Raw genomic sequence first — 24,685 nt, 5'->3', positions numbered from 1 at the left:
GTTAAGTACATGCAAAACAGTGTATATTTAAAAATCTGACGATTTGAGCCGGGCGGTGAATCACAAAATTTCACAAGAAAAAAGCGAATATTTTGCGAATTGAACGACAGATCAAAAAACTAAAAAAGATGTGCTAAATACTCTTCAAAATCTATCGAATGATATAAAACACGACTCCCTAAGGAGCGGGGTGGGGGGTAAATTTAAAATTTGAAATACAAATTCCGCGATATTTCGCGAAATGAACATCAGATCGAAAAACTGAAAATACACTTATTCAATATTTTTGAAAAATCTATCGAATGGCACTAAACACGACCCCCACCGAGGTGGGGTGGGGTTTTACTTTAAAATCTTAAATAGGAGCCCCCATTTTTTATTCTAGATTTGGATTCCTTACGTAAAAATAAGTAAAGTAAATAACTTTTATCCAAGACATTTTTTCGAATTATGTTAAAAAAACATTAAAGAAATTATTAATGTGAAATATGATTGTTGGAAATGAAAAATTAAATTATAAATGGGAAGTCCCCACTACAATAGAAAACTTTATTTAACTTTTTTGGTTTTAGGACCTTAACAACCCAACAGGTCCCCATAACGTTCGAGTGACTGCACATTTACCATACTTTCCTCTATAAATTAAAAAAATATATTCATAAAAAGATTTAGTTCAAAATAACGAACATCTTTGTAAGCGGCTCTTTTTTCGTTTTGATCAGGTTTATAGAAACCAACTACAACACTTATCTCTACAACTTGTCTTGTTAAATTTAAACGAATATTTTTAATTTTTTTCTGCATCAAATTTGGAGTGGACCACATTTCGGATCCACACCTGAAATTTTTTAAATTATTCGTATCTTGATCAGGAAGATATAAAATTTGATTTTAGTAATTTGTTAGTTGGTTCCTTTTAATGTGTTAGGTTATTATTCCGTGACATTTTTAATGTTATTTATAGTGAACTGCTGGGATTAATAATATAATATGTAAGTGTATGGAATTGTTTAATATTTTTAACATTTTTTTCTAAGGAAAGTATATACATAGCAGCGCATTCCAGAATAAAACGAAATCTATTCAGTAATTTGAACAATTTTTACGTTAATTGCAGGATTAACGAGTCAGTTGTTATACCTAAATCAATAATATGCTTCTCTTCTAGGGGTCGCCAACTTCTTGAAAATTTCAAGATCTTGTCTTGATCTTGTCTTGATTTCAAGACAAGAAGTAATTTTAGATTTCAAGGCAAGACAAGAAATTTTATATCAATACCAAGATTTCTTGTCAAGAAAACAAGAAATCTTGAAATATCTTGGTTAATAATGAAACCTGCAAAACGTATTTATTTGTGAAAAAGACAACATTATTTTAACATAACATAACATATTTTAATTTATTGAATACTTTTTTTGCTAAAACAATTTACAAAAATGTGAATTAAAAATAATAATTAATGATACTTACCTAATCCTGTTGAAAATAAAATTGCAAACTAGATTTTATTTTAAATAACAAATTTAGCACATTTTTAAATCGGAATTGATAAGCCATGAATTAAGGCAGAAACACTTGTCATGGAGTCAACGCCTAGCAGATTTCTTGGCTTTGTTATTGTTAAAGCTGCTCTTGAAAATGGCATTTCCGCAGTTACAGATGTTGCTGACTTTCCGAGAAAATCCTTGGCCATTTTCGATAATGACGGGTAGATATTTTCGTGTCTTCCCCACCAATCAAGTATATTATCAGACCAGTATATTCTGACCTAGGCTCATTTATGTATGTTTCAATTTCATACTTCCAATATTGTAAGTAATCATTGTCAGCGTTCTTAAATAGGTAAGTAATACCTAAATCAAATTCGTTTCTTCTTTTTTCAGACCTCGTACTCTGGTATTGGATTCTGTAGATCATTCTGTAATTTATTAAAATAGTAAGCTTGAAATATTTTCTCAAATTTTTGTACTGCCTCTGATTGTAGAAGCTTTCTCCAAGATGAGGAGGAAAATGCCTCTACTTTATGCCGAGAATCCAAAATAAGAACTATACAGTATATCCAATTAGTCTTGTTATATATATAATAGCGCTGCAGGCCTCAGGGGCCCATGGCTTGAAATTTTTCAACTGTCTTTCTCCACTTTACTCTGTCCAGGGCAGCTGTCTTCCAGTTTACAACGCCTGCTCTTTGTAGATCCTCTTTGGCTGCTTCCAGCCACTTTTTCCGCGGTCGACCCCTCCTTCTTCTTCCCTCACCTCTTAACAATATACTCTTCGCCCATCAGTCCCCTGACATCCTTTCCACATGTCCTAGCCAGCGAAGTCTTCTAGTTTTTACCATATGGCTGATTACTGGCTTCCCAAACAGTTCTTGAACTTCCGCATTCGTCCGTCTTCTCCATTCGTTCTCTCCCACTTTCACACCACCGAAAATCTTTCTCAGCACACTCCGTTCCCATCTTTCCAATGCATTTTCTTCTCTCTTATTCAGAACCCAACATTCACTACTATACAGTATTGTAGGTTGTATCACCGTACTATATAACCGCAATTTTGCTGCTCTTGAGATGAGACTACTTTTTAAAAGTATGCTCAATGCTCGAACTGCTCGTCTTCCCTTCGCAATTCTTTTTTCAATATCTGGAACTTCATCTCCTTTCTCTGTTACAGTGACCCCTAGGTATTCAAATTCTTCTACTTTCTCGAAACAATATTCTTTTCCATCGTTATCTATTCTAATTTTCAAAACCTGTTCTTCATTTAGTGTATCTCCCATTTCCATAAATTTTGTTTTGTGTTCGTTAATTTTCAGACCGTACTGCTTAGCTTTTCTTTCAAAAAGGTTAAATACTCTTAGCAGTTCTCTTTTTGTTCTTGTTATCAATACTATGTCGTCTGCATATGCAAGTACCTGAGTTCTTCTATCATGGATCGTACCTTGCGTTCTGATCCCGCTCTCCCTGAATATTGCCTCTAATACACAATTGAAAAGGACAGTTGATAGAGGGTCTCCCTGCTTCAAACCCCTTCGTACTTTAAACTTTTCTGAGAGGCTACCCTCCAGTGCTACTCGATTTTCTGTTCTCTCGAGTGTCATTTTCACCAGTTTGACCAACTTCTCCGGTATCCCAATTAACCGAAGTGCATGATAAAGGCGTTTCCTTACGACTGTATCATATGCCTGCTTGAAGTCTATAAACAGGAGCTTCATATTTAGCTGTTGTTCGTAGGTATCGCACTGTAACATCTTTAGTACGAAAATCTGATCGATGGTAGATCTTCCTTTCTTAAAACCACCTTGATATTCTCCTACCTGCACACTAATATATCTGTCTAATTTTTCTTTTATAACCTTGGCAAGGACTTTATAAATTACATCAAGCAAAGCGATACTTCTGTAACTTTCACATTGAGATTTATCTCCCTTTTTGAATATCGGACATATTACAGCCTGACTCCATTGTCTCGGCATTTCTTCCTGATCCCATAGCATCTTTAGTAGGCTGCATATTCTCTTTTCTAATATTTTACCTCCATGTTTAATCATTTCTCCTGGAATGTCGTTGATACCCGCACTCTTGTTGTTCTTTATGCTTCTTAAAACTTCCATTATTTCCTCGTCTGTTGGCGGCCCCACTACATCCTCTTGGTTGTAGTTTTCTTGTATCACTTACATCTGAACCTCGTCATTACCTTCCTGCCTCTCATTTAGCAGTTCCTCAAAATGCTCTCTCCATCTATCCAGTTTTCCTTCCTTGTCCCCTATTAGGTGCCCCTCTTTGCTCCTGTAAAAGTTTTGTCCTCTTGAATACTGTTCTTTACTTCTTTTTGCTTCTTGGTAGAAATTTCTAATGTTCTTATTGATATAGTGTTGTTCAATATCTTCAAGCTTTTTACTCATGTGTTCCCGCTTTTTATATCTACACATTCTTTTTGTGTTTCTCCTCTCTTCTTCATATTTCTTTCTATTTTTTTCACTAGGCTCATCTATCATTCTTTGTCGTGCCTGATTCCTTTTCTCTAACCTTTTCCTACAGTCATCATCGAACCATTCTTTTTCCTGTTTTCTACTTACTTGTCCCAGGTGCTTACTTGCTAATTGCTTCAAAGATTCCTCAATTTCTGTCCACTCCGTTTCTATATTGTCATGGTACTGCCTACCTCTAAGCTTGTCCGTAATTTCCGCTTCAAAGCTCTTTGCAATGTCCTCGTTGTTCAATTTGGCAACATCGTATTTTTTTCGACTTTTCAATTGACCTCTCGGTTTCGGCATTCTTTCTCTTATTTTTGCTATCAACAATATATGATCGGAATCCATATCAGCTCCTCGATAACTTCGTACATCTGTTATTTGTTTCGCATGTTTAGCTTCAATCAAAATATGGTCAATTTGATTCCTTGTTTGGCCATCTGGCGAAATCCATGTCTCTTTATGTATTGCCTTATGATCAAAGTATGTACTCATTATTCTCATATTATTCTCCTGTGCAAAGCCTATCAACATCTTGCCGTTGTCGTTACTTTCCTGGTGCTTACTCCTTCCACCTGTGGTCTTCCTGTACCTGTTCTCATTACCCACTTTAGCATTAAGGTCCCCTATAATTATTTTAACATCATACTTTGGAATTTTATTGTAAACCCGTTCTATAATATCATAGAATTCATCTTTTGTTTCTTGATCTTTGGTTTCTGAAGGGGCATGCAAATTAAATAAACTTAGCTTTCTAGTCTTACCTCTGATTCTCAGCATACAGCTCCTTTCTGACAAAGCTGCAAAGGCTACCACTGCCTTCTGCAGCCTCTCACTCACCACAAAACCTGTACCCAGCATTCTATCGGCGCCTCCACTATTGAAAAAACTGTAACCGTCCACTGTTATCACACTGTCACCCTTCTGCTTCGTTTCTTGCATTGCTAACACATCCAACTTATACTGCTTCATTACTGTCACTACCTGCTTCAAAGCAGCAGCTTCATATGTACTCCTCATGTTACAAGTTCCTATTCTAAGAATGGGCTCGTTGTTTCTCTGTTTTTTCCCTCTTTCTTTGTCATTCGCGTGTTCTCTCAGATCCTTGTTCATAGCGATTTTTTTGTCATCTTGTCCCCTCCACGCGGCCTCGTCTAGTTTCTTAGTTGGTCCAACTTTCCGTCTTTTCTGTTCCATCTCCAAGTTTTTCCTTCTATTATGAGCTTCCTGAACCCCAGCTTCACTGCCTTGCCCTCGCTCCTAGCTTCTTGAGCTTTTTTCCGTAATTCGCTCTTCATTTCCATCTCTGCTACTGTTAGATCATCATTTATATAAATCCGTTCTTCCTTAAAATCTCTTAGTTTTTTCTTATTTTGCATTACCTTCCTCTTGTCCGCGGTTTACAAGTGCCGTAAACATTTTTCCTCTCCTAATTTTACAGCTGTTTTAATATCCACTTTTATATTCATGGTCTTCTCAATCAGGTTTTCCATCACCTCTTTTAAAATGTCTGAGTCCTGTGTATCTATCTTAACACCGGTTATAACCACGTTGTCTTGTTATAGTGTTTAAATATTTTATCTCTCTCAGCTTGAATGACGAAAATTAATTACTCGTCGGTAGTGTCTCTATCAATTTATTTATCACGTTAATGAGCCCAATATTTCCAGTAATGAGACCAATGTGAATGTGCAATATTTTCCCCTTCGAGCATTCGAGTATTGAAGAAAGTGTTTTAAAGCTTCTCTGATACTGACAAAATCTACTGATCAGAACCCGTTTTTTATCTAATATTTTGCATTTATTTAGATTTTCGATCGGGACTCCCCCCAGTGGCCGTGTTAGCACGGGGTCGCAACAAAAAGGTCGCCGGGGAATCACCGAACCGGGTAATCAAGAAATTTCAAGATTTTGAAATTTCTTGAGTCAAGACAAGATATAAAATGTCAAGAAAACGTAAAGACAAGATTTTTTAAAGTTCCTTGATTTTTCTCAAGACGAGACAAGAAGTTGTTGTCAAGACAATAATTATTCTTGTCTTGACCCCTATTCTTTTCATGAGCAATTTTCAGTGCGTCACAAATGATAGAAGAAAAGGTAAGTCCGTGATAATATAGGTACATTTTAGTGACATGACATTTTAGTCAAATCTGACAGTTGTCACATTTTTTTTGAAATTTGGCATAAAATCAAATCAATTGTGTTTATTGCATTTATAAAATGGTATTTTCCTTGATTTGTATAGTCTTATAAATTGAACAGATTATATTCGCAGATATATTATATAATTCGTAAATAATTTTTTTCGATTATAGCGTCATCTATTGACAACTAGAATAAATGTTATAAATGTCACCGACGAAATGTAATCACCGACGTACTTTTTTTTCTGTCACATGCAATTTAATGCGTTAGAAAGAAATCGAAAAACTGTGACGTACTGAAAGATCCTTATGAGTAAAAGATTATCAATATTGTAATTATATCTAAAAATGTGTTGACTGCCGATATCAGAATTAGACTCATTTACTTGTAAGGTGATTAATATACAATCTTATCTCATACAAAAATTTGAATGATACGTAGATTGTAGATTAGCAGGGCTCCTGCGCAAAAATGAGATGCTAAATCGTAAAGCCTTCCATTTTTTTGAAATATATACTGTTGGTACAGTCTAAATACCCTTGCACGTCATCCGCGTCATAGCAAGTGACGTCACATGATACCAATACAAAATATTTAAGTGGTAGGTATGTTCCTTCTTGGAACCTTTTAGCCAAATACACTGGAATTACAGACCCTGGACATATTTTATTATACACGTATTATACAAGTGAGGGGTGTAAAATCAAAGTCGGCAATCTCCCATTTTCATAATTTTGGGAAACCGCGAAAAACTGTAGAAAGTAACAAAATTAAATTAGCGCAATAAAACTGATAAGAATCATATAAAATTTGATTTGTGGTCGGATGTCCAGAAAGAGGAGCTTAAGAAATTACTTATTTTCCTTTTTTTAAATATTTTTGTTTGGAGATTGCCGCTTTTGTTTGCAACGCTAGTAGATTGACTGATATGAAAATGATCTATAAGGATATTACCAGTTTTTAAACTAATTAAACATCATTGTGCCGGTTACTTGGTGAAGAAAAATATATTTTGATATTCAACAATAATGTAAAAGCAATTTAAATGCATATAACGTAAACCAAAATATCCGGAAGTTCGGGTATATATTCACAGGTTTCGACAGAGTTCACGACATTCACAGTTGATCACGTGCGAGCGCAACGTGGTTCTTATTGGCCCGCAGCGGAGATTGCCGTGTTTGGTACGCACTCAGCTATGTATATTGCCGCTTTTGATCCTAACATGAATTTTTCACTGCGATTTTTATACAGTTAAGACCGCTTTTGGTTTTTACAAATAGTTTTATCTAACAGATGATAAAAAAACGCAACAAATGGCGTCCCTAACCCAAAACATGAAAAAGTTAAGATTGCCGCCTTTGATTTTACACCCCTCAAGTATTATACGCGTATATACGCGTAGATAATATTTCAAGATTTCTATTCATGTAAACTTAAATAGTCCATTCTTTGACGGTTTTTGCGGTAAATTTTAAAGAACCGCTTGGATTGACTTGAAATCTGGCATACGTATAGATAATATGTCAAAAAAAGTGATATTGTGCCGATGTGTGCTTTTGCTCTGGGGGTGGGTACCACCCCTTCTCGAGGGTGGAAATATTTAACCTCGAAATAACCTCAGAAATCGATAGACATTCCAATTTTGAGTAAAAAATGTTATATACGACTTTTTCGGTAAATTGATATTTGGCAAGTTATTCACGATCGAAATTGATAATTTACTACATGAAAAATGCATGTTTTTGAGCGTATTTTCAAAAATAACTCTAAAATTATGCATTTTTACAAACAAGTCATTAGAATCAAAAAGAAACCTTTTAAATTAATGAATAGAGTGGTGAGAAGCTCTTTGAATCGCATGCTTTAAAAATCAAAGACCTCCAGAAAGTCCAACCTTTGACAACTTTTAGCACTTACAATTCCCGATACAATAAGCTTTGGAACAATGAAATATCTTGAAAATTACAGAAATTATCGTTAAAAAACCATATTGAAACTATGTCGAATACTTTTTAAGCGTTGATATATTTTATTTTTGTTCATGAAAACGGCGCATCGTATGAAAAAAAGGAAAGATACATTTTCTGTCACAAATTAAACAAGTAACTCAGAAATGCATTTTAATTTTAAATACCTCAGTGTCGTACTATTTTTTTAATTCAGACTATTACCCGTATGCGCGCCAATGATGAATATAAAATTCTTAATAGTAAGTCTGCAAGCAAATGCGTAATAACTACCTCTTAAAACCCACCAAATTTCATTTGCATAGCTCGACCAGTTTTAGAGCAATCAATAAATCTTCACTTTGTAAGAAAAATTTCAACACCCCGTATTTGCAAATATATGTTTATAGAGCAAACTGCCATTATTTTTTCATGTAGAATTACCCCTTAAAAATTTGTCATACTTATTTAAAAACACCCTGTATATTTTTTTGTAAACAAACACACCAACCAAACTCGTTGACAACTAAATAGTTGTCAAGGCGAATGTATATAACCACCCTCTCAGAAGCACGTGTAGATTTATCTACACTGGTGTTATACTTGCTACATTTTTCAATGGAACAGCGTAGTGCACCACTACACCTTGCAGTGGAACTAATACTTAGTGTAGTACTTATACATATTTTTATAACTAGGACTTCATCAGAGAACAATTTATTGTCCAATAAGGAAATGTCATCAATAATCGTTATAAGAATGTTTTGAGTTTTATTCTATAGATCATCTCTAAATAAGGAAATATTAAAACTTGTACGATTTTTATGAATCAATAACATTATTTTGGAATATTGAAAACTTACTGGTAAATTAAAAACCGCAAATTATTATGTTAAAAACTCTGGTTCTACTAGCTCTCCACACTTCATACATACACAGATTTTTTCAGTTTTTCATAATCTTTATTTCTGCTCGGAATATTTTTTCGATAAAGTACTTACTCTTTCAGTTATTTGCGAAAAACCGTCTAACAACGTGGTTCATTTGTTGAAAAATGAAAATATTGACTATAATAACTCGAAAATATTGACTTACTGAAAAAACTCTATAAAATAAAAGTTGCTTAAAATTAGTCAGTTTATTAATTTCCGGACTTATTTTCGACCTATATTTTTTCACCCCCGAGAAGGGGTGAAACTCACCCCCAGGGCAAAAACACACATCGGTACTACAGTGGAACCCCGATAAGTCGGTCTGCGATAATCCTGAAGTCCGGTTAACTTGGACCGATTTTCATCAGACAAAACAAACATTTTTTCAGTTTGACTGAGTTTTTGACCAATAAATGAACAATGCTGTATACAACTGTAAGTAGTTTAGATCTACTGTGCACATAGGCGCCCATACCTATGGGCAGGGGAGGCCGTTTCCCCTCTAGCTTTTCGGATGCTTTAAACTATATATTGTTATCCATAGTGTACAAAATGTAATGTGCAAAATCTTCACGTCTGGCCCCCCAGAAAATTTTTATATGGGCGCCCATGACTGTGCATATTATGTATTTCACGTTTTTGCAATTATAACGGAGTTTATCTGTAAGTATACTATATTTTAGTAAATTTTACCATATTCTCCGGCTAACCCGGATTTTCGATAAGCCGGATCGGCCACAGTCCCGATTAATCCGACTTATCGAGGTTCTACTGTATATTACTTTTTTTCTTTGACTTATTAGCTAAGTGAATGCCAAATTTCATGTCAACCCAAGCGGTTGTTTAAAATTCACAGGTTTTGCAATATTTTACCGTGAGTGAAGGATCTAATAAATGTCTTTGTAGGGGTAGTTTATTAGGGTTGAAAATATTAAATACCTAATAAATTAAATTGTGAACATAAAATAAAGTCTAAATCACCACAAAATGCATCATTACCTAATTTAAAGTTACAAAATATTTTTTTATACAAATTTTTATTTAGGGGGTAGCTTTTAAGGGTTTAAAAATAGTTATAAACTATAAAATACATTCCAATATAGAAAAGAATCAAATTCCTATATTTGGCATACTATTTAACATACCTACACATAATTTTGATTTAAATAATGCTTATATCTGCTGTCTTTAATTTTTGGTAAAAAAGGGTAGTTTTCACCCCTTAAAAATAAAAAGCACACATTGTAGTCGTATCACTTTTGAAGAGAAGGACAAGATGAGCTTATTTGCAAAATTTTATCGAAATCGGAGCGGTTCTTTAGAATTTAGAGGTTTTGCAATATTTTACCGTTAAAGAATGTACTAAAAGAAATATACCATAACTTGCATCATTTAATTTGTATAAATGTGCTTCATAAAAGGGTTTTTATGAAGAACATTTGTCCAAATCACACTCTAACTGTGATCGAACGAAGGTGACATTTTGGCATAAATTGGTAACACTTATTTTTTGACAGTTGCGATGTTGTCACATCAGATTTGTTTTTATTATTTACTATAAGTATTTGTTTTATTATGTTTATTGTTTTTATCATTTACTTTAACTTTTAGATTATTACTTAATTCTTGTTTTCTATTTCCAATGTTTTTATTAATTAACATTGAACATTAATTTATTTGTTTTATTGTATAATTCACTTCTGCAAGAATCATGTGATATATTTGATTTAAGATGGATTTAGGATGTAATTTGTCAACAATGTCAACTTAGATCTCTCACGTAGATAATGACGTGCAACTTATGGTGTCTATCTATCTAATTAGCCTTCTTCGGTCCATCTTTGGACATAGGCCTCCTCAATCCTTTTCCATTCTTCTCTATCTGTCGCTACAGTTATCCACCTAGAGCTAGGGTTACCATAATTTATTAAGGCCAAATCCGGACAGGGGTGGTCCAAGAGGTTGTAGAAAATGTAAAATGTGAATTTGACTGTGTTGCTACCTCTACATTGTACCAAAATATGCGAAATGCTTAGTTTGTACTGGGCCCAAGGATAGGATGTGCTTCATCTGTTCTTCTTTCGTACTTTTCAGAAGACATAATTTTTCCCAAAAGTGGCTTATCATTTTTTTTGTCATGGAATTCGGAACATGACATTACAGAATTTGCTTTAATATTGAGAAGCTCCTTTTTCAGCCGTCCATACAAAATTCATCATCGACAAGACACGTTCAGTAGGGGCCGAAGTACCAGGCAGACAAAAAATGAATTGTCCTATTTTAAAAATATTCGTAAAGGAAACGTTGCTTTTAGAATATGCTTCAAATATTTCTTGTCATTTGTCATGAGTGTTTAAGGTTTCTTCTTTAGGTAGTAAAGTCCATTTAGGTTTCAACTTTTTTAGAACTTGGAGAAGTGACGAGAGCTCATCAAATATTTCATCCACATCGACAGAATTCGGTACAACGCTGACTATAGTTAAAGCGCTCTCTTCCACCTCTTTCCAGGTAGGATCACTTTGTAGCCTTAACCATTTGATTTAGCGCAGAATGAAATTTCCCACCGTTGGGCCAAGTGTTTTCCATTTTTTTAGTTAAGAAAAAAATACGGACATTTTTGATATCCGGACACCAATCCGGACATGTCTTTCAAATCCGGAATGTCCGGACGAAATCCGCACGTATGGTAACCCTGCCTAGAGCCCACGTGCTTCTTGACATCATCTGCCCATCTCATTTGTGGCCTTCCTCTGCTTCGTTTATATTCCCACGGTCTCCAATTTATGAGAATTTTGTTCCATCGGTCTACTTTTTGTCTTATAGTGTGTCCGGCAAATCTCCATTTCAACTTTGCAACTTCTTGTCTAACATCCCTAACTTTGGTTTTCTCTCTTATCCACTCTTTTTATCCATTTATGGCGTACCAACATTATTTTAGAATTTTCTTTGGATTTGTCACTTACTATAAGGTATAAGATACTGTCTATCCTTAATACAAGCACTTCCCTTATTTTTCGGCGAAAATTTTAACCCGAATTTCTAGTTTACATTTAAAATTTGTAAGTTAAACAGGGTGTAACAAAAATAGAGGTAATAAATTTAATCACATATTCTGGGATCAAAAAGAGTTCGATTGAACCTAACATATCTTAGTACAAAATGTGCACATAAAAAAAGTTACAGCCCTTTAAATTTACAAAATGAAAATCGATTTTTTCCAATATATCGAAAACTATTAGACATTTTTTATTGAAAATGGACATGCGGTATTCTTATGACAGTAGCATTTTAAGAAAAAATTATAGTGAAATTTGGACACCCCATAAAAATTTTATGGGGGTTCTGTTCTTTTAACCCCCCCCCCCAACTTTTGTGTACGTTTCCATTAAATTATTATTGTAGTACCATTAGTTAAACACGACGTTTTTAAGACTTTTTTCCTGTTAGTACTTTTTCGAAAAATCAGTTTTCATCGAGATATTTTGAATATATTTGTCAAATCAACCACATATTTATATATGGTTAAGTACGATTATGGAGACTTGGTAATAATATGAAAATTTATTTATTATTTACATTTTTAGGTATATTTTAAACCATATTAAAAAAGAAGCCACATCACGATAAAAGGTACCTTCTCGAAAAAATACAAAGAGGCAAAAAAGTTTTAAAAACACTGTGTTTAACTAATGATACCGCAGTAATATTTTAATTGGAACGTACACAAACATTTGGGGGGTTTAAAAGAACAATACCCCCATAAAATTTTTATGTAAACATATTAAAAAATAAGCCTCAACTCGATAAAAACTGCCTTATCGAAAAAATATTACGAGGCAAAAAAGTTTTGAGGATGTTTAATTTAACTAATGGTACCACAATGATAATTTAATTGAGACGTTCACAAAAGTTTGGGGGAGGGTTTGAGGGAACAAATCCCCCATAAAATTTTTATGGGGTGCACAAATTTCACTATAATTTTTCTTTAAGATATTCCTGCCATAAGAATGCCACATGTCCATTTTCAATAAAAAATTCCAATATTTTTCGGTAATATATTCGAAAAAATAGATTTTCATTTTGTAACTTTAAAGGGCTGTAACTTTTTTGTGTGCATATTTGTACTAAGGTAAGTTAGGTTCATTCGAACAATTTTTGGTCCCAGAATATGTGATTTAATTTATGACCTATATTTTTGTTACACCCTGTATAATTTATGTTACTTCAGAGATTTAAAAACATTACGATCTTAATTCTTACATGTATTTTATTTAATGCATAGGTACTTATCTGATTACTTTATTTATTCTTGATTCTCCTTATTTATTTGATATTTAGTACAATTGTTATGTGTATTCTTACATGTTTCCCATATCTTTCATTAAAAATTCTCTTTTCTTTCTTTCTCTTCTTGTCTGGTACTTCGTAAATAAATATGTTTCTTCATTTTTCTTCATATAATAGTACTTCTACAGTGTACATACTTAATAATCATCTTCATATACATATAGGCTATTGATTGTATTCAAAATAAGATAGCTAAAAGGAACTATAACGTTAACGGGGTTTTATTATTTCATATGGTCAATGGACATCTATATATGAAAAAATCGCGGAGTGCTACCATTTAAAGGGGGGCGTTTTTGAGAAATGGGTGAATTAGTCCCTGGGCACAGGTTACATTAGGGTGAGTTCTTTGCACTTTTGGTACAAACATATCTACATAAAAATTGTTTCTGGTTAAATTTCCTATCTAAATATCACTTTTTAAAGTCAATGATACTTTTTTTTTACAAAAATATATTCAAAAGAAAAAGCACAAAGAAACCCAAAAGAAAGAAATTTTGTTTTTTGTCCCATAACTTGTGTCCACGAGGATATAGGTACAGACATTGCTTTACAGAAAAAAAACCTACTAATTTCTTCTTTAAAATGTTGTTTAGTAGAGGTAATTAGGATTTATAGTTTTCGAAATATGATTTATCAAAATTCGCCACTCATCAATTTTGGGCAATTTTCCTTGTTATTTCGCAAATATTGTTCTGTAACTTTTTTCTACGTATATTTAATAGGAATAGAAATCAATTACCTTTAAAATGATCTACTGTATAACGTTGTACGACTTTTTTTTGAAGAGATTATGGTTTTTCAAGGTTTTATACCTTTAACGATTTTTTATAATATAATATAAAAATAAAATAATATTATTATATAATATATTATATATTATATAATATAATATTATATTATATATCATATAATACCCAATATAAAAAAATATTATTTTTTACATTTTTTAAGATTATTTTTGAAATTTCTCATTATAACTTTTTTTTCTTGTACATGAATATACTATATATTGCTCAATAAAGAGGGCTTACTTTCTGTTCTTTAAAATAGTGTATCATCTATATTTAAGTATGTAATGGAAACCGAGTGATTCTTTGATATTTTTTAAAAGTATTTCTTTTACAAAAATTACATAAACATTAGTCTTAGAAAACATCACTTTAGTTAAAATTATTTAAATGTTGACATTTAAAAATTTTTCGAAATGAAAGTCTATCTCTTCGTTAGCATTAGCTTCAATATTTTCCTCTGACACCTCAGCTATCTTAGAGTTCCCACAATTAGTACCCATGCACATGCACTGTCATGCACCCTTTGCAGAATATTGAACAACTAATTCCTATCTTCCTACAACCGCAGTTTTTTGTACATCCTTTGGTACATTTACATGCTATTTTTTCAAGCAAAGCTTGTGGTGCAGGAGCTTTGACAGTAATTATTGTAATTAATCCATATTTTGAAGTTTGCCCGGCCGAGTCAAGTGGATCCAAAGTATTACCTATAAAAAATAAGATTCAATCATAACACACAATCACATAAAAAAGTTATAATGAGGTATTTAAAAAATAATCCTAAAATCAAAAATCGTTGCAAGTACTTATTACATTTTGAAAAAGCATATCTTATTCAAAAATAATCCTAGAATTTTTTATAATACACCATTTTAAAGTAAACAGAATAAGCTTTCCTTTTTATTATATAACATACACCTAAATGTAGAAAAAAAAAGTTATAATGGGAAATTTAAAAAATAAACGTAAAAAATATAAAAACTCGTTAAAAGTATAAATTCTTGAAAAAGATAACCTCTTTAAAAGAAGTCGTACAACATTATACAGTAGACATTTTAAAGGTAATTGATTTCTATTCTTCTTACATGTACCATTGCATATGCCTAAAATTACGTAGAAAAACTTAGAGGACAATATTTGCGAAATAACAAGGAAAATTGCCCAAAATTGCTGTGAGTGGCGAAATTTGAAAAATTATATTTCGAAAACTGTAAATCCTAATGACCTCCACCACACATCATTTTAAAGACAAAATATGTAAGTTTTTTTTCTGTAAAGCAATGTCTATACCTATATCCTCGTGGACAAAAGTTATGGGACAAAAAACAAAATTTCTTTTTTTGGGTTTCTTTGTGCTTTTTCTTTTGAATATATTTTTGTAAAAAAAAGTACCTTTGACTTTAAAAAGTTATATTTAGATAGGAAATTTAACCAGGAAAAATTTTTATGTAGACGTGTTTGTACCAAAAGTGCATAGAACTCACCCTAATGTAACCTGTGCCCAGGGACTAATTCACCCATTTCTCAAAAACGCACCCCTTTAAATGGTAGCACTTTGCGGTTTTTTCATATATGGAGATTCATTGACCATATGAAATAATAAAACCCCGTTAACGTTGTAGTTCCTTTCTATAGTACATAATCAATTGCCTAATATATCTTCATATTCATACTTCATATTGAAGCGTTTTACATGTCTGCTCTATGGGGACAAGGAAAGAACTAACTATAGAGATACTGAGGGGGTCAGAATGGGGCTAGTAGAAGGAACAGACACGCAAAACCTCATTGCAAGACGGCAGCTCATTTTTTGTGCGGTGGCAGGTCGTAGATTCGTTGGGAGGGGTAGGAGGATTTAAAGAAGACTAAACTACATAACCAAATAAGCAAAGGATACTTACACAGACTTGAGGACTTTCCTACTATTTAAACTAATTGGGACGCCGTTTGAAAAATCCTCAAATTCTCATATTGAGTACTTACTGGAAAACAACTGGGGGACATTCATCATAGATTCGTCGTTGGGGTCAAACTGGGCTACATTTATCTTTATTGGCTTCTATGTCATTATATTTTCTTCTGTTCTAAAACTCATTCACTTGGTATTAGATATCTGTTAATAATTTTCTTAAATAAAGAGGTTACAGAAATAAAGATGTGTACATTTCATAATGTTTATTTAAACCTTTTATACCTTTTAATTTTTATTGAGAATAGACACATTCTCAAACCAGAAATGAATAATAATAACAAAATACATGATTTTACAATTTTTAACCTTATTTTTAGCAGTGTACCAAAACAAAAATTTGACATGGCTGTCAAAAGTCACTGCCTTTAAATTTACTTTACATAATAATTTTTAGAGAATCCATGTTGAAAACAACATATTTAATTATGTAAAATCTTTACCAATAATATCCACTTGTGAATTATTTAAAATAAACATTACTCATACCTCGTTAAAACAAAATCCTTGTCACATGTCACGACATCACACTTGGAACTTCAAAATTTTCCATTCGAGATTGGGGGGAAGGCATTCAAATCATTACTAAACTGGATAAAATCGATACCAAATAATATCATCCGGGCATTTCTTACTGGAACATGAACAAATCCAAAACATCATAAAAATAGCAACAGCTACATAAAGGACAGGAACCAGGAAACCACGCACTTCTTTTTTACCAGCAAATCAAACTGCATAACAATAGAACTGTTTCACAATAATATATCCATTAAAATGCCGTGAAACTATTGTCATTATATTCCTTGACATTTACTGGGCAAACTGCCAGTCTTTCACTTCTTTTACCATAAAAATAAAACCATTTTGCCGGCAAAGTGCGACTTTCTACGAGTCTGTTGGTTGAGTTCTAACAAAAAGATGTTTACTGAAGTGATGTACTTTTAGAACTGGCTTTACATCGTCACGTCTCTCTCGCGTCCAAACGATGCATTTCTTCTCGATCGTTCGGCCAAAACTATTGACCAATCCTCAACTACAACTCAAGGATCTTTCAAAATGCAGACCAATAATAACATGGGGTTTTTAGCGCTCAAAACTTAAAGGAAAAACACTGAACCTTTTAGAGGATTCATTCTCGAATAATGGATGTTTTCAATAACAATCTAGGTAGTTGGTTATTGCTACACAAATAAATAGGAAATTTCCTAACCTTTACAATGCGAACAGGAGCGGCTTAGGAAATTTTAAAGATATATAAACTCGCAAAATATATTAGAAAAATTAATATTTTTCTTGGGATAGGATTAAAATTAATGGATATTTTTTATAAAATATTGTAGTAGAAATCCATCTGCTACAATAGCCTCCTCGGAAGAGAGGAAACTGGATTACCAATTCAGTTTTTGATAACTACAAAAATCCAACATTGACTTCTTGGGTGTGACAGGACAACAATACAAAAATATTTAAATAATGGCTAATGGGGATTAAACAAAAACAAAAACATCATTGTTAGGGAGTGGGCTAGCGTGCCATCAATCGCCAGACTCTTTAAAGTCGAGTAGACTTAAATGTTTAAGGAGGATTTAGACAATTCAGTCTAAATACCTCGTTGATAAAATGTTACAAATAACTCATCTCAACAACTCATTCAAACAAAACCAATAAGGGGGGTGCGTGTGACAACATAAAAAGACCAAAAAGACTAGTATACTGGATTCAAACGTGATATCAAACCATTTAATCAAGACAAAAAAAAATGAACGTAACACATGACATAGGAAATACTACATCATTACGTTTTCAATCAAAAGTCCTATTTAGGACATAAAAGCCTTTCATGAAAGTTCACAAGACAACTTTCACATTTTCAAATCACTAGCTGGGATAAACTTGTACTTTTCAAAACCGGGGATATGATCTTACTTTTCCAAAACATGAGTAGATCTTACTTTTCCAAAACATAAGTAGACCATATTTTTCCAAAACAATGGGTAGACTTTATTTTTCCAAACTGGGGTTAGACTACTTTTTCAAAACAGGGATGAAAGCAACACACAAGGGAAAGACCAAAGGGATATGGGAAAGAATGACAGTTCTGACGAACGACCACTTCCATTTATCCATCGAAAGCAAGCTTCACCTGTACTCAACGCGGCCAGATCCTAAGCTCACCAGCCTTGTCACAGCTTCTGCTCTTAGCTTACTTTCAATAAACAAACACAAGAGAGGTCAACGAACTATTCGCCAAAAAAATCAAACTCTATCATGGACAGGGGCTAACAGAACAATACGGGATAACAGACTCTAAAATTTCCAGACAAAACAGGAACAGACAAACAAGCAGGGAACAAACAGATTCATAAGACATTTAGACATTCTTCATATACATGGGCTTACAAACACAAATAATATTGAAACTTGGTTCTTATATATACTCCATATGCATGGGCTTACAAACACAAACAAATATTGAAACTTGGTTCTTATATGAGCTTACACAAATAAAACTGTTCTTGCTCCGACTATTAATGGGAGTATTCCCAGACAACTGAACAACACTTCCTCATCACGAGTATTACACTTGTGATATGCCAGATACAAGAAAACATACATCATTTTATTAATAAGTGGAGGGGCCTCGCCACAGTTTCCCTCTTCACTTCTTCATGAACAAGTGGAGGGGCCTCGCCACGGTTTCCCTCTTCACTTCTTCATGGGGTTACTTTTTCTTCACTTCTAACATGAACAAATCCATATATCAAGGGTTATTTTCAAAACAGTGTCGACAGAGTACGCTATCTTCAAATCAAAAAGTGATAGCTTTTCTCCTGGCTGCTTGAAAAAACAAGGGGTCTACTTCTTCATTAATAAGTGGAGGGGCCTCGCCACGGTTTCCCTCTTCACTTCTTCATGGGGTTACTTCTTCAAGGATGACTTCTCCAACTAACCTGTGGCAATAATATACCCAATATAGATAGGCTTCGCTGGAAAATCACGGGACTTACTCACACAGACCTTACCGAATTAGCTCATACACGGACCATACCAACTATTATCACACATCTACTCAAACGACCAAATCAATAATCACAAAAAACGTTTATTCTGTAAAAAACTGTTGATCTATAAGAATACATGCAAAAAAAATACAACATATTGTTATACTCTATAAGTGGATTCAATATTAAAAACATTTTAATTGTAACTTTTAGCAAAATTTTCAAAAAAAAAATTTTAACGTTACTTTTTTACCAAAATTTTCTAAAAAAAATTTTATACTTTATTTTTTACTCATCTGTTTGTCTATAAAATTCATCAATATTTTCCAAAAAATTTAACCAATGCTTTCATCATGGGTACAATATCAGTACAATATATTAAGTACGTCACAATATTTAACATACTATTCTGTTGTACGATACATAAAATACAATACCAGTATACTACGGTTTACATAATATGGGGTTACAAGTTAAATACACTATGATGTATGAAATGGTACATGCCTATACAATCAGCAGCATGACCAAATCAACACCACAATACTATGTGTACATACTTATACCTCTTCGGAAAAATTATTAACATGCGTAAACAAAAATAACAAAAATGGGCTCTTTCATGGGGAACTAAAAGACTGAAACAGTTTCGGGGGCACTAGAAGACATGAAACAGTTTCTGGGGGCAAGACAAGAGGAATCTGGGCTAAACTACTGGGGAAGACTGGGGCGATATTTACTCAGGTCAAACTTCAGGGTGTACGTTACAAGTGTAACACCAAATGGGGTGGCTAAAGATATTGGGGACTAGTAGATAGGCTAACTACTAGTTGAACATGTCTACAAGCTAAACTTGTAACAGTGGGCATACAAAACATGACACGAGTCGAGCTTCCATGTTGTCGGAAACACCTGCACCACAAACCGAGATCGGCTGCCCAAGGGACGGGCACTGCCTAACAGTTGTAGTACAAATGAGACCGAAAGGAGGCTAAAAGGACATGGTAGTGGGAACATGCAAATGGGGTCTGAGGGAGGCAAAAAAGACATGCCCCACGTTGGGCGCCAGTTGTAGCGTTTTAAGCCTCACACGTTGGGCGCCATTTGTAACAGTTAGAAATAGGGTGGAAGAAGAGTTCTAGTAGGATGAATACTATTTCTTAAATAGAAAGGGATCTGGAGAAAAATTAGGGGATATTTCTAAAAGCTACTTGCTGCGGCAGCTCATGGTTGTGCGGTGGCGGATCATAGGTTCGTTTAAGGAACTAGGGAGTATCAACTACTATTACCAAATGAAATAAGAGTACTTACACAGATATCCTAGGGTGTTTATATAGAAATGATCCTGGATATATTTTGTTTGAGGGCGCCTTACCAGGAGTTTCTTTTATACAATCCAATATTTTCTTGATATGTATACTCTAAAATACTTTTAAATGTGTGGTTAAAATTTTTGCTAATAGGTAGTTATAAATAAACAGGACAAATAAAATTACATATTTATTGAAAACTTTTCCTGTCAAAAAAAAAACAAAACAAACATTAGGTTTTATAGGTTACATTGGCGATATTTACCTGTGACTAAAATATATCTACTTTCTATAAAATAGATATGGTGCACCAAAAAATAAGCAAATTTATTGTTTATTGACTTGATATCTGACACATTTGAAATATTGCATTTATATTATTAAAAAGGAAAAATGTTTATTTTTACTGAAACTTGAAAATAACAACTGTCAGTTACGTCACTTGTCAAATATCATTCCAAAAATATTTATCTCAATTAATTTTTATATGGTTAAATCACAATTTTGATTTAACAATCTTTTTATAATGATGGAAGCAAATATCTTTCTCATCCAATCAAAAGTTTACTTGTTATATTTTTATTTTTAAATTAAAAAAATTATTAATATTTATCAAAAAAAAATTACTTTAATCCTTGAATCTAAATTTTTAATTAAAATAGTCACTATACCTTAAACTTTGAAAATATTCATCTGTCACAACATTACTTCACCATCGGAAAGTTTTGACAGATCACTCATACGTCACTCGACGGATGACTGGAAAATTCCACTGCTATGGTGATATTATGTAGGTATTATACCATAACAAACAGGAAAATGCTAATTTACCTCTAGTTTTCTAATCCAGGAAACTTAGGTTTAATCCATTACCATGTAACCATAACCAATATTACTATAACCAGCTATAAAGGTAATAACAGCTCACCGGCTTCATAAAGGATTAAATACGCCATACCATAAGTTTACAAGAGCGTATAAACCAAAATTTCACTAAACAACAGAACTGCTACACTATTAAATGATCAACCCATTAATTATCCTCAACAAAAGAACTTTAATATATCCCAAATTTAACTTGGAAATTCTTTTGTGGAACTAATATATGCCGGTTAGAATCTAACTTTTTGACATGTTTATCCGTCAAAAACTATTTTCAGACTCCGCGTTCTTTGCAATACATTCTAAATCTTTCTATCGATGTCGAACTAAACTTCGGTTTTTCGTTCGTCACAGCCAATCACGACTCACGATTTTTACTTGACATTTGAATTGGCCAATGATTGCTTTCTGGTTCTGTCATAATTCTAGAATATGATTATGACAAATACGCAGTTATACCAATACAAGAAGAACGCTTGGAAAATTACCTCTAACACGCATTTCTTCTAAGAATGTAACAAGGTATTGTGAAACAGTTCATAGGCGGGTTATAAATTTTTATTTGACTTGAATTTCTATAAAGAACTGACAAAAATATTTGGATTTACTTAGAAAAGGATTGTAAAAACTATATAAATTAATATATTTATATTTCCGCTGGTTTTATAAATGTTATAACAGCCTCCTCCGAAAAGAGAAAACTCGGATAGAATATTCAGTTTTCGATAAACTAAACAAGAAATCAACCATGATTCCTTGAGTGAGGCAAAACAATCACATCAAAAAAAAAATTATTATTATTATTTTTTTTAGATAATGGCAAGTGGGGATTAAATTAAACAAACAACAAACGTTACGGATTGGGCTAGCGTACCATCGATCGCCAGACTCTTTAAAGTCGAGTAGACTAACATGTTTCATGGCTCTAAAATGAACTGTAGGTGACAAGAGTTTCTGTGTCTTGGGGAAGAAATAAATCTTATGCCCTGTGTGGACCTCGCTGACATTCACAACAGTAACACAAGTGATATATATATTATATAATATATCATATAATATATACCATATACCAGAGCAGACACAGCCTCATCACCTCGTTGCCTAACCGGGAGTGGTTTTCAAAAACTAAAAAAAATCATTTGAGCTCTAGGCTCAGCAGATAGGCATCTGCTTTATTTGAGCTCTAGGCTCAGCAGATAGGCATCTGCTTTAACTCCACTAAAAGCCTAGCGAGTTTCAGGGAATTTTTATCGGCAACGGTTCAGCAAAAGTGAGGATTTAGAATCTCCATTCTAAATACCTCAATGAGACAGAATGTACTCATTTGTCTCAAGTCGAGATCGGTAACTTTACGTTAAACGTCTCACAGGGAATATACTCAGTTCAACAACTAGACTAAAATAAAAGAAGACTAAAAAAGGGTATAAAACAAGGACTAAAAACGACATACCCAAATCAAAGAAGATGTCTTTTTCTTATCAAGACTAAGGAAAATAAAAAAATTAAGGGGAACAGAGAATAGGGAATCAGGACTAAGGGGATGACATATTATCTTCATCAGATACAAAAGGTTTTAAATCTTTAACATGCCATTTACCAAGATCAGAACCGTTTAAATCAGAGAGACGATACACCACTGGTGACAACTTTTCTCGGACAGTAGCTTCAATGTACCTCGGTGCTAGCTTAGACATAAACTTGTTAGCTGCATTAGACAGGACTTTATTCCTTTTCCATACTTTATCTCCTACTTGGAATTGGACTTCTCTTCTTCGTAAGTTGTAACTTCTAGTGTTACGTTCATATCCTTTTCGAAGATTAGCCCTGACTTTTTCGAAGACTTGACTTAATCCTTTTACTTCTGAAGCGTACATATCACGGTTACCAGGAATAATTTCTAGATCTTGGTTCCATTGATCTTTTTGATCAATACCATAGTAATTTCCACTTAGGGGAACATGACGGCCATAATTAAGGAAAGCTGGGGTATATCCAGTTACTTCATGCTTTGCAGTGTTAATAGCTTGTCTGATCTTTGCTAAATTCTTGTCCCAATCTACGTGGTTTTTTACATACATACGGATTGCTGTTCCAATTGTTTTGTTATTCCTTTCCACAAAATTACATTGTGGTGCATACACGGGGCTAAACCATACTTTCTGAACATTATACCTACTACAGAGATTAATTAGAAGAGGGTTGTTCAGATTTGAGGCATTATCACAAATCACATACTGGGGGACACCAAACATCAGGAAGACATTATCTTCCAAAAATTCAACTATACTCTTAGCTGTAGCCTTCCTCAAAGGATGGACTAAGGTATATTTACTAAACCAATCAGCAACCACTAATAACCACGTATAACCTTTTTTTGAACGAACAAAAGGACCAATCAGATCAACGGCAACTATCTGCCAGGGGAATTGAGCTTCTCTTTGCTTACCCATTTTTCCTAATGGAGCATGATTTGGTGTTTTCTGAGCACCACACACTCTACATGATCTGACAAACTTAAGCACATCACAACGCATTTTTGGCCAATAGTACCTTTCTTGAATACGGGACAAAGTTTTATAGAATCCAAAGTGAGCACATGTAGGTGGCTCATGACAAGATTGCATAACTTCTAATCTTTGGGGTTTGGGTACTAAAATTTTCCATTCAACATCATTAGTCTTGAAAGAATTTGGGGATGGGGCATACTTGTAGATAAAATCATTTTCCACTTTCCATTGTGGAAAATTATCAGGGGAACGGAGTATCTTCGATCTTAAATCATCGAACCAAGGGTCTATTCTATCTATATCTATTTCTAGATAATTAACATTTTGGGTATCATTGGTATGGGCTCGGGATAAAGCATCAGGGACTAAATGGGATGTTCCTTTTCTATGAATCAAATCGAAAGTATGTTGTCTAAGGCGCATAGCCCACCTGGCTAATTTGCCTGTAGGATTGGACAGTTTATTCAACCAGAGAAGTGAATGGTGGTCAGTAATGACCGAAAACTTAACTCCTTCAATATAACCTCGAAATTTCTCGATAGCGAAGATCACTGCGAGACATTCTCGCTCTGTAATTGAATAATTTCTTTCAGCTCGGGAAAGGGACCTACTAGCATAAGCTATAACTTTTTCTTCTCCATCAATAGTTTGAGTCAAGACACCACCAAGACCGGTGTCAGATGCATCACATTGCACAACAAAAGGAAGTTCGAAATTGGGTTGGGCTAAGATAGGGGCAGAAATTAGGAGTTCTTTAATTTTCAAAAAAGCTTTTTCAGCTTCACTAGTCCAAACTACTGGTTGTTTTTTCTTTCGATGACCTTTAAGGAGGTCATTAATAGGGGAGGCTAAACTGGAAAAATCTTTAATGAAAC

The 24,685-nt window shown here is 33.6% G+C and overlaps 1 protein-coding gene and 1 non-coding gene across 2 annotated transcripts in view; both read left to right on the top strand.

The window, feature by feature from the left end:
• Nucleotides 1–901: 901 nt before the first annotated feature.
• The window catches only part of LOC126890142 (uncharacterized), a 218,037-nt gene continuing 194,253 nt past the window's right edge, over nucleotides 902–24,685 (top strand). Inside the window, exon 1 of the mRNA XM_050658992.1 lies at nucleotides 902–992. The gene's annotated coding sequence lies outside the window, so the exon portion shown is untranslated. The remainder of the gene's footprint in view (nucleotides 993–24,685) is intronic.
• LOC126890828 (U6 spliceosomal RNA) lies at nucleotides 6,510–6,621 on the top strand. Its single transcript, XR_007700480.1, has one exon. It is a non-coding gene; the product is annotated as a U6 spliceosomal RNA (small nuclear RNA).

This window comes from Diabrotica virgifera, chromosome 8 (assembly GCF_917563875.1).
Source record: "Diabrotica virgifera virgifera chromosome 8, PGI_DIABVI_V3a".
In the NCBI taxonomy this organism is placed as follows: Eukaryota; Metazoa; Arthropoda; class Insecta; order Coleoptera; family Chrysomelidae; genus Diabrotica; species Diabrotica virgifera.
The sequence above is the reverse complement of the archived record's forward strand: the minus strand, read 5'-3'. Positions and strand labels throughout refer to the sequence as shown.